This window comes from Tupaia chinensis, unplaced genomic scaffold (assembly GCF_000334495.1).
Source record: "Tupaia chinensis unplaced genomic scaffold, TupChi_1.0 Scaffold000520_1, whole genome shotgun sequence".
Taxonomy (NCBI): Eukaryota; Metazoa; Chordata; class Mammalia; order Scandentia; family Tupaiidae; genus Tupaia; species Tupaia belangeri.
In genome coordinates this window covers 8,158-24,053 of record NW_006160033.1, presented here as the reverse complement: position 1 = coordinate 24,053, position 15,896 = coordinate 8,158, and the positions used below count along the sequence as shown (strand labels likewise).

At 41.9% G+C, this 15,896-nt stretch overlaps 2 pseudogenes; both read right to left on the bottom strand.

The window, feature by feature from the left end:
* Positions 1 to 8,540: 8,540 nt before the first annotated feature.
* On the bottom strand, positions 8,541 to 9,401 carry LOC114009329 (60S ribosomal protein L6 pseudogene; annotated as a pseudogene).
* A 3,412-nt stretch (positions 9,402 to 12,813) lies between these two features.
* LOC114009328 (60S ribosomal protein L6 pseudogene) lies at positions 12,814 to 13,674 on the bottom strand (annotated as a pseudogene).
* Between the last annotated feature and the right edge of the window lie 2,222 nt (positions 13,675 to 15,896).

Sequence of the window (15,896 nt, the reverse complement as noted above, 5' to 3'; positions counted from 1 at the left end):
TTAAAGACAAACAAATAAACGACAAATAAACGAACAAAACAGAACAATGAATGCATGCTATTTGTATTACAAAAAAAAAAAAAGCAAAACATAATCTCACTTCTAGGTTTGGAAGTGATCTATCTTTAGCCCCATTTCAAGTCTGAGGTGGCAGACAAGGACACCAGCATTGAACTAAGGCAATACTGGGGGTTTAGGGTGTCCACAGGGCCTTGTTTGGAGTTGGAGGTGGAAACAGACCCCAATGGAGACCAACGGGGCATCTCCCCAGCAGTCTCTGGGAAATCCAGACTTTCTCCCCTTTCCAGAAGCTGATGAGGACAGGAAGTCGCTATGGACATACGGCTTTGTACATTTACCCACTGACGGGCCTCTGGAAGTCTGGCTGAGTTGCCCTCCTGAGATAAGCCCTGGGAAGTGTGAAGCCTCCCACGCGGTCCCAGCATGCCAGGGATCAGGGCAGGTGCAGAGAGCATCACAAAACGATGATCCTGATTAAAACAATTTTTAGTAGCACCCAACGTGATCATATTCTGAGTAAATGAGGTTATAAATAGTATATCTTATTATTCCTAAAATAACCAAACAACTCTACATTTATAAGGGGAGTTTAAAAATAGAAAAACGATTATTTTTAAGCTTAGAAAAAATAAATCCAAACATTTACAGTAGCAGAATAAAGGCTAAAGTAGAAATAGGCTTTCAAACCAGATAAACCCCAGTTGATCCCAGCTGTACTCGAACTAGCCCTTCCTCTAATACCTCGGCTTCTTTGGAGGCGGCATGGACACAAGGGGCTGGGAAGGAGGAAGGGGAGGGGGAGCGTAGAGTCATAGCACCCACGTGGCTCGCACCCAGTGAAGGGTAACTGCTGTCACCACAGAACAGTGGGCTTGTGGTTTGTTTTTCCCCTTTATACCTTCCTCAGTTTGCTACAGGCATGTTATTTTTAGAATCAGAAAAAAAAAAAAAAAAAAAAAAAAAAAAAAAACTTCATGAAACAAAAGGAAGGTGACAAGTGATTTACAGAGAGCAAAGGGCAGAGAGACAGATGCTCTGTAGAAACCCTGGCTCTGGGCCTGGAATGTAAGCAGCAATTGACAAGGCTGAGAGAGGCAGGTGGGCAAGCCCACAGGCTTCCTAGCTGAGCACTTCCTGCCTGCAAGCCCACCCACTGTCCCCAGGTTACAGACCTCAGGGAAACCCCAGGACCACCACCCCTCCACATTCACACCCCTTCCCAGTTTGGCCAACCTATGGGGCAGCTGGGGCTTGCCAGAGCCACTAGGCCTGTTCCCCTCTACCATCTGCTCTCACCAGCTGTGCCTCTGGGTTGGGGCCGGCCACCAAGTGCAGGTGACGTTGGGCCACAGAATATGTCTTTGGTTCCGTATGCCCATGCCTCAACTTCCTTTTCTTTCTTTTCCTGTATTTATTTCTTTTCTTTTTCTTAATTTATTTCTTAAAAGAATTATTTATTTAATTTTATGTATTCATTCATTTCTTTTAATTTGACCAGACAGAAACACACACACAGAGAAAAAGAGAAAGTGAGAAAGCAAGCCACCAGGTTCAGGACTTGAACCATGATTGGCCATGTGGGAGTGTCCAGCACCTTAACCAACATGCCACCTGCTGGTCCCTCTTCTTTCTTTATTTTTAATATTTTAAAATTCATTCCTGGGCTGCCCATAACCGAGCAGTTAGATGCTGTGCATAGGGAGACACACCTACATGACTGACAGAAGTTCAAATGCCATCCCTGGTGGTTTGAAAAGCATGCTGGCACATGTGTGTGAGTGCACCAAATCCTGATGAGATGAGGGGCCAGCGGGTGGTGCAGTGGTTTGTGGTGATGAATGCCCACGTGGGAGACCACGATTTGAGTCCTGGACCTGGCAGCTTGCTTTGTCACTTTCCTTCTCTCCTTCTCTCTCTCTGTCTCTTTCTGACGAGTGTCTGTATCAAACTTAAAAACAATAATAATGGTAAATAAAATTAAATAAACAATTATTATTATTATTTTCAAAAAGAAAGAAATAAAATGATTACAGTGTGACCATACCCCACTGTAGGGGAGTGCTTTCTTTCTCTCTGGTGAGCACGCAAACCCACTGACAATTAAAAAGAAAATCAAAACTCATTCCTTTAGTCATATCTTTTAGATAAATTGGACCTCATCAATATTTAAAACTTTGCGTATTAAAGGACAGTGTCTGGGTTGGCTCTCTGATGCAGCAGTAACGTACTGCTCGAGAGAGGTCAGATTCCACATGGCAACCAAGGTCTGAATCCCCAGACTGGTCAGTCTGAAACACACTAGGCTTGCATTTGCGTGCCCAAGATCTGACGGGCCGGAGGACTAGAGGAAGGAAGTTGCAGCATGACCAGATCCTGTAGAGGGAACTTGTTTCTCTCTCTCTCTCTCTCCCTTCCTCTCTCTTTCATGTGTGCACTGGGGAAAAACTTTTTTTTAGGACATCAACAGAGTAAAAAGGACACCCATAGAATGGGAGGAAGTATTTTTGAATGATGTCTGATAAAGATTAATCCAGGATACATAAAGAACTGCTAAAACTCAATAACAACAACAAAATAAACAACCCAAGTCAAAAATAGACATGTTTTTAAAGAATATATACCAAGGGCCATCATAAAATGGCATTTTAACATCCTAATCATTATAGAAATGTAAATGAAACTCATGAGATACCACTTCATACTCATTAGGGTAGCTCTTAAAACAAAAGTCAAAAAGAACAAGTGTTGGTGATGATACGGAGAAATTGGAGCCCTGTGAATTGCTGGTGGTCATGGTAAACTATGAACCTTTGTTGAAAACAGTATAGTGGTGATGAATGCCCACATAGGTAAAAAGTTAGACATGGAATTACTATATGGCAATTCCATTTCCACGTATACACCAAAAGAATTAACAACTCAAATAGATATTTGCATATCCTCGTTCATAGCAACATTATTCACAACAGTCAAGGTGGAAACGAACAAATGTCAATTAACAGATGAGTGGACGAACGGAATGCGGCACGTACATGTACTAGAGTATTATTCTGCCTTAGAAGACAATGAAATTTTGACCAACAGTGGTGATGTAGGTGGTAGGGCACCTTCATGAAATATTGGAGCTACATGAGAGGCCAGGGTTTGAAGCCCAGGTCGACCTAAACAAACTGAGCTTGCCCATGCATGCCTGTGATCCAGGATGGCTGAGAGGCTGGGGGAAGGTTGGAAGCATGGTGAGACCCTGTCAGGGGTACCTGACTGTCTGTCATGACAGAAATAGATAAAAATAAACTTAAGAAAATGAAATGTGATATGTGCTACTACGTGAATTAACTTTAAAAACATGCTGCTTGAAAGAAGCCAGGCAAAAAAGGATATAAAAGGACTCAAAAAGCTCATGGAAAAAAGGAATTTAAAAGGTCATGAAGGGGCCAGCAGGTGGAGTGATGGTTAAGGGCGCTGGACTACTACATGGCCAACCATGGTTCGAGTCCCGAACCTGACAGCTTGCTTTTCACTTTCTCTCTCTCTCTCTCTGTCCCTCTCTTGTCAAATTAAAATAAATAAAAAACACAAAAGAAGTTAGATTAAGTACATGAGACTGAACTGAAGAAATAGAATTTTATGACTTTTGACTAAGACAATACTTATCTTTTTCTATGCTTTGTAGTCCAGAGATAAGGATTTTTTTCTTCTCTTGAATTGTCGACAGATCCAAGTAACTACTATTTGAACAGAATCCTAATCTGCTTCCTGGCTTTAAGTCTTAAGTAAAGTTCTCTTAACATTTTTCCATTTTGACTTATTAAAGCTAAAACTGCCTTTCTTGAAATGAAAAAATATATTAAAAATACCTGTTAGTGACCACAGTAAGCTATAGAGCCTCAGCGAGGTGCTACTTTATAGTATATTCATTCTACTCACAGTTTCATGCCTAAAGTCAAACATTTGTTCACAGATATTTATATCTCAGCTGAACTTGCCATTGAAATAGATCAATTAAGGTATTGTGTTAACCAATAAAATGTGGGAGAAAAAAAAAGGAATGGAAAGCAATGCAGATAGAGTGGGAGGAGGGTGGGATATGGCAGAGGGTGAGAAGTAGAGGGAGGGAAATATATATATGTATATGTATATGTGTGTATATATCTATATCTATATCTATATATGTGTGTGTGTGTATGAAACAAGAAATGGAAAATTATTTGTTGATGATAACATGTATGACGAAGCCAATATACAGTGCATTCTAGATGGAAAACTGCATTTTGTAGGCTGTGATGATGTTGAGTGAATGAATGCAAAATAAATAAATAATTAATTTTTAAAAATCAAAACAAATCATTCTTTTTTTTCTTTTTTGGAGAGGTTTTTGCTATAGGGTGCATGCGCTCGCCAGATAGACAGAGAGACAGAGAGATAGAAAGCGAGAAATCACCCCCCCAGGGGGGGATGGCCACACTGCAATCCCTTCTCCTCCATTCTCCTCTCGGGATCTTGGGCACGCAGGCACACATACCCTACATGAGTTTAAGCCTGGTTTGGACTTCCCAACCTCCAGAACAACATTTCTAGTGTTTATAAATTACTCAGGATAAAGTATTTTGTTATAGCAGCTGAATGGACTAAGACAGACATTCTCAGTTTTTGGCTATTACAGACAATTCAGAAGCAATGCCTCTTAGAACACATGGAGAAATGTTTCTTTAGGAAAACTTTGACTTACTTGATAAGGTTAGGAACATACTGATAAATATCAATAAAATGGTTGCCATTTGGTGAGAGTCAGGGAATGATATTTTCCATCATAACCTCACACGTTGCTACTCCTCCAGTCAACCCTATGAGCTTGTGATGTCACCATCCCCTCAGAAGAGGAAAAGCCCAAGGTAACACAAGTCATTTGCTCCAGATGACAGAGCGGATGAGAGAGCCTGGCCTTCAAATGAACCACCTAGCCACAGACATCTCAGACTGGGACATTGGAACCAGGACTTGGATCCCTTTCCTGCGGTGTTCCCACAGCAAACACTGGAATGTCATGGGCACTCACCGACACTCCTTGAAAGCTGTTGAGCAAATGGAGGAATGAATGGGTGTGTGGCACACTACGCAGCTGATGCATTTGGTCCCCTGCAGTTCCTCACCCCTGTCAGCTCACATGTACCTGCTCACTGCCCCTGCCTGGACCCCAGCAGGAAAAGGGGGCTCAGACACAACCAGTCCCTCTGATCTCATTCTTCGCTACCCCACAGCATCCCTCCAGTCCACCCATTAGAGGGTAACCTCTCAAGTGGGCCCCCTGAGCTCCTTGCCCTGACACATTCCTCATCCCTAGACACCTGACTAGAGCCACTGGACCTTGAACACTCAGCCCAGTTCACACACTCCCTAGCTCTGATCCCACATGGGCTTTTCAGAGCACTTATCCTCCTTGCTTTATATACTTTTCTCTCTTTCTTTCTTTCTTTCTTTCTTTCTTTCTTTCTTTCTTTCTTTCTTTCTTCCTTCCTTCCTTCCTTCCTTCCTTCCTTCCTTCCTTCCTTCCTTCCTTCCCTTCCTTCCCTTCCTTCCCTTCCTTCCCTTCCTTCCCTTCCCTTCCTTCCTTCTTCTTCCTTTCCTTCCTTCCCTTCCTCCCCTTCCCTTCCTTCCTTCCTTCCTTCCTTCCTTCCTTCCCTTCCTTCCTTCCTTCCTTCCTTCTCTCTCTCTCTCTCTTTCTCTTTCTTTCCTTTTTTAATAGAGATTTTTGCTATAGGGTGCATGTGCTTGCCAGAGAGACAGAAAGTGAGAAATCACATCCTGCCCCCAGGGGGACTGATCATATTGCAATCCCTTCTCTTCCATTCTCCTCTCGGGATTTTGGGCATGCACACACATGCAACCGGCATGAATTTTAGGCCACCGGGTCCGGAACTTGAACCATGGTCGACTACTTGGTAATACAGCAACATAATTATTATTCCATCTGCTGGTCCCACTTATTCTTTTTTTTTTTTTCCTAAGAAAAGTTCAAATGGCCATTGCCCTCTTTGATAATGGTGCTGTGTGTGTTCAATACAGATGTAGAGGCTGAGGCTCTGAGAGGTGCTGTCCTTTGCATAGGTTGCCAGCCAGTGAGCAGCATGGTGCAGTCAGGCCCAGGCTCTGCAGCCCCCAAGGCCTATCTATGTCTTCCTGTCAGGCAGCCCCCAAAATAAGATGGAAGGAAACTCACTTGTTATCCAACGGGAGGTACACAGGATCTAAAACTGGGGGGGGTGGGGGGATCATTCATTTCTTGAATATCAGCTTTTCCCCAGAACCTCGCCAAGTAAATCCAAGCCCCTGCTACATGGCAGTAAGCTTAGGGGCTAAGAGGCCAAGACTTCATTTATTTGGGTCCAGTAGACCCTCTCAATCCAGGTTCCCTGGGGGTCCATCTTGACTTCTACACTCTGCAGCTAACTCCCTAAGAATAAGATCCTCTTTTGGATGTCTGTGCCCTCCCACAAGCTTCCAATCAGGGAACAGGTGCAAATGAATCATATGTTTAGTTCTGTTTCAGCCCCTTACCCGAGGGCCCTTTGGCTATTGACCTCAAGTGCAATGGGTCCAAGTAGGCAAGAAAAAGAGTAACTAGCTCTTCTTATAATACCCAAAGCCCTTGTCAACCTAACAATAGCACCTACTGCTGATGGGGCCTGAGTCTGTGCTGAGTACTGTGCTAAAAGGCATCATTTGGATTCCTTCTCACATCTCTACAAAGAAGAAACTGGTATCGTGTTTGTTTTCAGATGAGGAAGTCAAGAATTCATAGCTTAAGTAAATTGCCCAAGATAGCACAGCTAGTGTGGCAGGCTGGGCCCAGAACACTGGTGCTTGTTCATGACACTTGACAGTTTCCCGCTGTATCAGCCAGGGTCCACAGGCAAGAGGAAACACTCAGATGAGGTAATTTGAAGAGGGTGAATAAATGGATTCTGCACAAAATCATGAATAGAGTCTAGGAAAGCCTAAGTGAAGATGCAGTAGCCCTGGTTACCAATTGCATGGACAGCACTCCTCGTCTTGATGCCTGATGGGAGGGTCAGAATCTGAGACTGGAGGGCTTGACACATCTACCATGTCCATACATGCCCTGGACTGTGCCCAGGACAGCACAAATTTGAATCAGACCCAGCCCTGCCCACATTTAGCCACAGTCTAATAGGGAACTCAGACTTGTAAAATCTGGATTGCAGAACATGGCAAACGCATTAGCAGAAATAGGTACACCCCATACAACTCAACAATGACAAGACAACTCAGGGGCAGTCAGTGGCATGGCGGTTAAGGTGGCTGAATCCCATGAGGCCGACGGAATGGTTTGAGAACTGGACCCAGTGACTTGAAAAACATGCTGGGCATGTGTGTGTGTGCATGGCTAAAATCCTGAGAGGAGAATGGAGAAGAAGGGAATATGGCATGCCCATCCCCCCCAAGGGGTGACTGCTCACTTTCCCTTTCTCTATGTCTCTCTCCAGTGAGTGCACATGCCCTATAGTGAAAATAGAAACCAAACCAAACCAATCAAACAAAGACAACCCAATCTAAAAATTGGCAAAGGATTTGAATAAACATTTCTCCAAAGAAGATATACAAATGGCCAATAAGTACAAACAAATACGCTTAACATCATTAGTCATTAGGCAAATTCAAGTCCAAACCACACTGGGACACCACTTCACATCCACTAGGCCAGCTATAATGAAAAATATAAGAACAGGTGTTGGAAAGGGTATGGAAAAGTTGGAACCCACAGACACTGTTGGTGGGCACATAAAATGGTGCAGCTGAAGAGAATTTGCAGTTCCTCAAAAGATTAAAATAGAGTTTCCATGTGACCAACAATTTCACTCCTATGTATAGACTCAAAAGAGTTGAAAACCTATTCCCACACAAAAACTTATACACAAATTGTTCTTAAAAATATTGTTCATAATAGCCCCAAAGTAGAAGCAATATCCACCAATGAATGATTGGATAAATGAATGATGGTATGTCTATGTAATAGAGTACTATTCAGCCATCAAAATGAGTGGGGTGCATTTAACTGTTAATATTAAATCTATTTTAAGTAGTTTCTCTTTTTTCTACAAAGGAAAATGTAGTTATTTTTTTAAAAATGAAAGTTAAAAAGTAGGAAATGAAAGTTATGAATAAGCAAAAGTTCTGAAAAAGAAGCAAAACCCCAGACTTTAAGTTGAAACTGTGTTCTCTCTTTTCTCATAACAGAAAAGAAAATAAGATCTGATATTTAAAGTATCTACTCAATGCTAGACACATGTCAATTTTCCATTGTATTCTTTTTGTTATACAGTACTTCTAGTTTATTTAAAACACACACACATACAGGCACACAAACACACACACACACACAGGTAAATAATGGAAATATCAGAAATATCAGAGGTTTATCTATTAATATGCTTTTTTATTTTTTATAAATACATATATATATATATGATAATTATTTAATTAGGGTCTTGGCAAGAAATTTAGACTACCAGTTTGAGAAGATAAACTCCATTTATAAGGGCAAACACAGATCATAGATAGCCCTGGAGCTGAGGAACAGCTTTGATTTTTGGTAAAATTTGCGAGTCCACAGCTTTCTGATCAACCTTGCACTGCTCTGAAATATCATATTTCTCCTTCTCTGTGTGGAAGATCTCACCTTCCTGGTGTCTGGGCTTCCGCAGTTTCTTTTTCTTGAAGTAAGCATCGGTAAGGTGTTTGGGGATTTTTACTTTGCTAATATCATTTTTCGTGGAGGTGGCGATGACAAATTTCTGGTGTGTTCTACACAGTGGAACTTGATGGAAGGCCAGAGGTCCGGTCACAAGTAGCAAGCTACTGCTCAGCTGCCTCAGGAAAGCCACTCTCTTGCCTCTGTGGCACCCAGTGAGGATGATCGGGATGGTCCCAGGAGCGATGCTGGCTCGCAGCTTTCTCACGCGCTGACTGAAGGGTATAACGTGGCTCCACAGCTTTCAAGGCACGTCCTTGGTAGGATAACACTTGGCCTTTTGTGAAGTTTAACCACCCGGGTACCACCATTCTTGTCTCCACCACCTGGTTCTGTGACAGAGGCAAGAACCTTTTTCTTTTATTCTTTTCGATCCTGGATTTAGTGGCAGAGTATTTCCTCTTGTACCTGGCCTTCCTGGAATACATGGCAGACTGGGAGTATCTGCCGATGTCCTGGGCTAGGAAGGGTTTCGGCTGCAATGGGGCTTCCCCTTCTTGGGCTTTTTAGCCTCAGGGTCACCCTTTTTAACCTTGCCCCTGGCATCAGCCTTCTTGGCTTCAGGGCTCTTCTCCTTAGCATCCTGCTTCGCAGCTTTTTCACCTGCCATCTTGTACAGTGGGAAAGAGCTGCTTTTTATTCTTCTATCCTGCATCTTTCACTCAAATTCCTCATTCTTTTTTTTAATTGCCTGGAGACATGTGTATTCACTAGAGAGATAGAGAGGCATATATAGAGTCAGAGACAGAGAGAAAGTCTTCCCTACCCTTCCCACCGCCATGGAGCGTGGTCACACTTGTCATTTCTTCTCCCTCATTCCTCCTTCCTTTGGATTTTGGGCACACATGCACACCTCTGTGGCATGTTTTTCCAGTCACCAGGTGTGGGGCTTGAACCATACAGTTAGACATGTGGGATCTGGCTCCCTTAGCCACTAGGCCACAGACTGGCCGTCTAGTTCTTTATTCTATGGCATTAGGTAAGACTGACAACTATACTGAGAATGTCTTACTCTCCCTAGTCCTTTGATGACCAGAGGCACAGTGGAAATGATCTGTCTTCTCAGTCCTAGGAAACACAGTCCTTTGAAAAAAAACTTCAAAATTTCCTTTTCCTGCCTTCTATCATTTCCTGCCTGTCAGTTCCAAGAAAAGGTGGGTACAGAAACACATGGAAAAATGTGATGTGAACTAATATTAACGAAAACAAGAACATGTGGTCAGGATAGATTCTGGTCTCTTGAGATTATGTATGTTTTTTTGTGAACTCAAATTGTACTGCTTACTTAAAATATTACCAATCTTCATGTACAGTGAAAAAATTATATAGAAACTGATTGGAACCTTAGTTGGAAAGAATAAAAAGATATAAAATATAGAATTCACTTAAACTTGATGTTAATTTGTTCACAAAAATAAGACTTGTAAGCAAATCTAGAGTAATTCATTTTGAATAAGAAGGTATCGCTTTTCTGTGGTATAATAATTAGCTTCTATGGTATAATAACTAGGGAGATTTTTGCTCTAGGGTACATGCACCTGGCAAAGACAGAGAGACAGAAAGTGAGATGTCATTCCCCCCCCCCAAGGGGATGGCCACGCTGCAATCCCTTCTCCATTTTTCTTTTGGGATTTTAGGCACCATGCACACGCACCCAGTGTGAGTTTTAAGCCTCAGGGTCCGGGACTCAATCGTGGTTGACTACGTAGGAGTTCTGCAGAGTAACCATTACACCATCTGCTGGTCCCACTAGCTTACTTTTAAAAATAGCTTAGTCAAGAAACAAAATCTATTGTTACCAAAAAAAAAAAACAAACCCCAAAAAAACCCAGGGAGCTGGCAGGTGGTCTGGTAGTTAAGGGTGCTGGACTCCCATGTGAGCAACTGCGGTTCAAGTCCTGGACCTGGCAGCTTTCTTTCTCACTTGCTCTGTCTCTCTTTCATTTTGTCCCTCTCTGGTCAAAATTAAAAATAAATAAAATTAATGAATGAGGTTGAATAAAATAATTATTAAAAACACACACAAAAACTAGAGTGAAGTACTAATACATGTTACAACACGGATGAACCATGAAAAATTATGCTAAGTCAAAGAAGCCAGACATAAAAAGACACATACCGTACGATTCTGTTTGTTTATATGAAAAGTCCAAAATAGGCAAATCCATAAAGAAAGAAAGTAGATTGTGGTTGTCAGAGATCGGAGCAGAGGAGAAAGGGGAGTCGCTGCCAAAGGGTATGTAGTATTTGGGGGATGAGGAAATGTTCTGGAATTATTCGTAGGTAGTGGTGATGGTTGTGTAATTTGTTGGACATGTTAAAACACTGACTTGTTACCATATGTGAATTCTATCTTAATGAAAAGAAAAAAGGTATCTAGCGGTAGAGAGGTAAGCAGCACACACAGAGAGAAACAGGCTGTAGACAAGCATGCTTCTGTGGGCAGGCTTCTTAGACAGAAGGCACCATTTGAGCCTAGTTTTAAAGGGTCAATTGGAGTCACCACACAGACTGGAAGGACAAACTTTCTCAGCAGACGGGAGAGCGTGTGCACATATTCCTGATGGGAGGGTCAGAATCTGAGACTGGAGGGCTTGACACATCTACCATGTCCATACATGCCCTGGACTGTGCCCAGGACAGCACAAATTTGAATCAGACCCAGCCCTGCCCACATTTAGCCACAGTCTAATAGGGAACTCAGACTTGTAAAATCTGGATTGCAGAACATGGCAAACGCATTAGCAGAAATAGGTACACCCCATACAACTCAACAATGACAAGACAACTCAGGGGCAGTCAGTGGCATGGCGGTTAAGGTGGCTGAATCCCATGAGGCCGACGGAATGGTTTGAGAACTGGACCCAGTGACTTGAAAAACATGCTGGGCATGTGTGTGTGTGCATGGCTAAAATCCTGAGAGGAGAATGGAGAAGAAGGGAATATGGCATGCCCATCCCCCCCAAGGGGTGACTGCTCACTTTCCCTTTCTCTATGTCTCTCTCCAGTGAGTGCACATGCCCTATAGCGAAAATAGAAACCAAACCAAACCAATCAAACAAAGACAACCCAATCTAAAAATTGGCAAAGGATTTGAATAAACATTTCTCCAAAGAAGATATACAAATGGCCAATAAGTACAAACAAATACGCTTAACATCATTAGTCATTAGGCAAATTCAAGTCCAAACCACACTGGGACACCACTTCACATCCACTAGGCCAGCTATAATGAAAAATATAAGAACAGGTGTTGGAAAGGGTATGGAAAAGTTGGAACCCACAGACACTGTTGGTGGGCACATAAAATGGTGCAGCTGAAGAGAATTTGCAGTTCCTCAAAAGATTAAAATAGAGTTTCCATGTGACCAACAATTTCACTCCTATGTATAGACTCAAAAGAGTTGAAAACCTATTCCCACACAAAAACTTATACACAAATTGTTCTTAAAAATATTGTTCATAATAGCCCCAAAGTAGAAGCAATATCCACCAATGAATGATTGGATAAATGAATGATGGTATGTCTATGTAATAGAGTACTATTCAGCCATCAAAATGAGTGGGGTGCATTTAACTGTTAATATTAAATCTATTTTAAGTAGTTTCTCTTTTTTCTACAAAGGAAAATGTAGTTATTTTTTTAAAAATGAAAGTTAAAAAGTAGGAAATGAAAGTTATGAATAAGCAAAAGTTCTGAAAAAGAAGCAAAACCCCAGACTTTAAGTTGAAACTGTGTTCTCTCTTTTCTCATAACAGAAAAGAAAATAAGATCTGATATTTAAAGTATCTACTCAATGCTAGACACATGTCAATTTTCCATTGTATTCTTTTTGTTATACAGTACTTCTAGTTTATTTAAAACACACACACATACAGGCACACAAACACACACACACACACAGGTAAATAATGGAAATATCAGAAATATCAGAGGTTTATCTATTAATATGCTTTTTTATTTTTTATAAATACATATATATATATATGATAATTATTTAATTAGGGTCTTGGCAAGAAATTTAGACTACCAGTTTGAGAAGATAAACTCCATTTATAAGGGCAAACACAGATCATAGATAGCCCTGGAGCTGAGGAACAGCTTTGATTTTTGGTAAAATTTGCGAGTCCACAGCTTTCTGATCAACCTTGCACTGCTCTGAAATATCATATTTCTCCTTCTCTGTGTGGAAGATCTCACCTTCCTGGTGTCTGGGCTTCCGCAGTTTCTTTTTCTTGAAGTAAGCATCGGTAAGGTGTTTGGGGATTTTTACTTTGCTAATATCATTTTTCGTGGAGGTGGCGATGACAAATTTCTGGTGTGTTCTACACAGTGGAACTTGATGGAAGGCCAGAGGTCCGGTCACAAGTAGCAAGCTACTGCTCAGCTGCCTCAGGAAAGCCACTCTCTTGCCTCTGTGGCACCCAGTGAGGATGATCGGGATGGTCCCAGGAGCGATGCTGGCTCGCAGCTTTCTCACGCGCTGACTGAAGGGTATAACGTGGCTCCACAGCTTTCAAGGCACGTCCTTGGTAGGATAACACTTGGCCTTTTGTGAAGTTTAACCACCCGGGTACCACCATTCTTGTCTCCACCACCTGGTTCTGTGACAGAGGCAAGAACCTTTTTCTTTTATTCTTTTCGATCCTGGATTTAGTGGCAGAGTATTTCCTCTTGTACCTGGCCTTCCTGGAATACATGGCAGACTGGGAGTATCTGCCGATGTCCTGGGCTAGGAAGGGTTTCGGCTGCAATGGGGCTTCCCCTTCTTGGGCTTTTTAGCCTCAGGGTCACCCTTTTTAACCTTGCCCCTGGCATCAGCCTTCTTGGCTTCAGGGCTCTTCTCCTTAGCATCCTGCTTCGCAGCTTTTTCACCTGCCATCTTGTACAGTGGGAAAGAGCTGCTTTTTATTCTTCTATCCTGCATCTTTCACTCAAATTCCTCATTCTTTTTTTTAATTGCCTGGAGACATGTGTATTCACTAGAGAGATAGAGAGGCATATATAGAGTCAGAGACAGAGAGAAAGTCTTCCCTACCCTTCCCACCGCCATGGAGCGTGGTCACACTTGTCATTTCTTCTCCCTCATTCCTCCTTCCTTTGGATTTTGGGCACACATGCACACCTCTGTGGCATGTTTTTCCAGTCACCAGGTGTGGGGCTTGAACCATACAGTTAGACATGTGGGATCTGGCTCCCTTAGCCACTAGGCCACAGACTGGCCGTCTAGTTCTTTATTCTATGGCATTAGGTAAGACTGACAACTATACTGAGAATGTCTTACTCTCCCTAGTCCTTTGATGACCAGAGGCACAGTGGAAATGATCTGTCTTCTCAGTCCTAGGAAACACAGTCCTTTGAAAAAAAACTTCAAAATTTCCTTTTCCTGCCTTCTATCATTTCCTGCCTGTCAGTTCCAAGAAAAGGTGGGTACAGAAACACATGGAAAAATGTGATGTGAACTAATATTAACGAAAACAAGAACATGTGGTCAGGATAGATTCTGGTCTCTTGAGATTATGTATGTTTTTTTGTGAACTCAAATTGTACTGCTTACTTAAAATATTACCAATCTTCATGTACAGTGAAAAAATTATATAGAAACTGATTGGAACCTTAGTTGGAAAGAATAAAAAGATATAAAATATAGAATTCACTTAAACTTGATGTTAATTTGTTCACAAAAATAAGACTTGTAAGCAAATCTAGAGTAATTCATTTTGAATAAGAAGGTATCGCTTTTCTGTGGTATAATAATTAGCTTCTATGGTATAATAACTAGGGAGATTTTTGCTCTAGGGTACATGCACCTGGCAAAGACAGAGAGACAGAAAGTGAGATGTCATTCCCCCCCCCCAAGGGGATGGCCACGCTGCAATCCCTTCTCCATTTTTCTTTTGGGATTTTAGGCACCATGCACACGCACCCAGTGTGAGTTTTAAGCCTCAGGGTCCGGGACTCAATCGTGGTTGACTACGTAGGAGTTCTGCAGAGTAACCATTACACCATCTGCTGGTCCCACTAGCTTACTTTTAAAAATAGCTTAGTCAAGAAACAAAATCTATTGTTACCAAAAAAAAAAACAAACCCCAAAAAAACCCAGGGAGCTGGCAGGTGGTCTGGTAGTTAAGGGTGCTGGACTCCCATGTGAGCAACTGCGGTTCAAGTCCTGGACCTGGCAGCTTTCTTTCTCACTTGCTCTGTCTCTCTTTCATTTTGTCCCTCTCTGGTCAAAATTAAAAATAAATAAAATTAATGAATGAGGTTGAATAAAATAATTATTAAAAACACACACAAAAACTAGAGTGAAGTACTAATACATGTTACAACACGGATGAACCATGAAAAATTATGCTAAGTCAAAGAAGCCAGACATAAAAAGACACATACCGTACGATTCTGTTTGTTTATATGAAAAGTCCAAAATAGGCAAATCCATAAAGAAAGAAAGTAGATTGTGGTTGTCAGAGATCGGAGCAGAGGAGAAAGGGGAGTCGCTGCCAAAGGGTATGTAGTATTTGGGGGATGAGGAAATGTTCTGGAATTATTCGTAGGTAGTGGTGATGGTTGTGTAATTTGTTGGACATGTTAAAACACTGACTTGTTACCATATGTGAATTCTATCTTAATGAAAAGAAAAAAGGTATCTAGCGGTAGAGAGGTAAGCAGCACACACAGAGAGAAACAGGCTGTAGACAAGCATGCTTCTGTGGGCAGGCTTCTTAGACAGAAGGCACCATTTGAGCCTAGTTTTAAAGGGTCAATTGGAGTCACCACACAGACTGGAAGGACAAACTTTCTTTTTTTTTAGCGTGTGCAAATATTCAGCACTGAGATGGGAAACTGAGCTGTGCTCTGGTTGTTTGGGGTAAAACTTGGTGCACAAACTCAGAATTCGTTTTTTGTAAGTAAAATTCATTTGACTTTTTTTTTTTTTTTTTAAGAATTATTCATTGGGAATCAGCAGTTAGCATAATGGCTATGTCTCTGGACTCCCACGTAGTCGACTGTGGTTCGCGTCCCGGACCCAGTGGCTTAAAACTCACACGGGGCGCGTGTGCGTGCGTGCCCAAGATCCCGAGAGGAGAATGGAGGAGAAGGGAT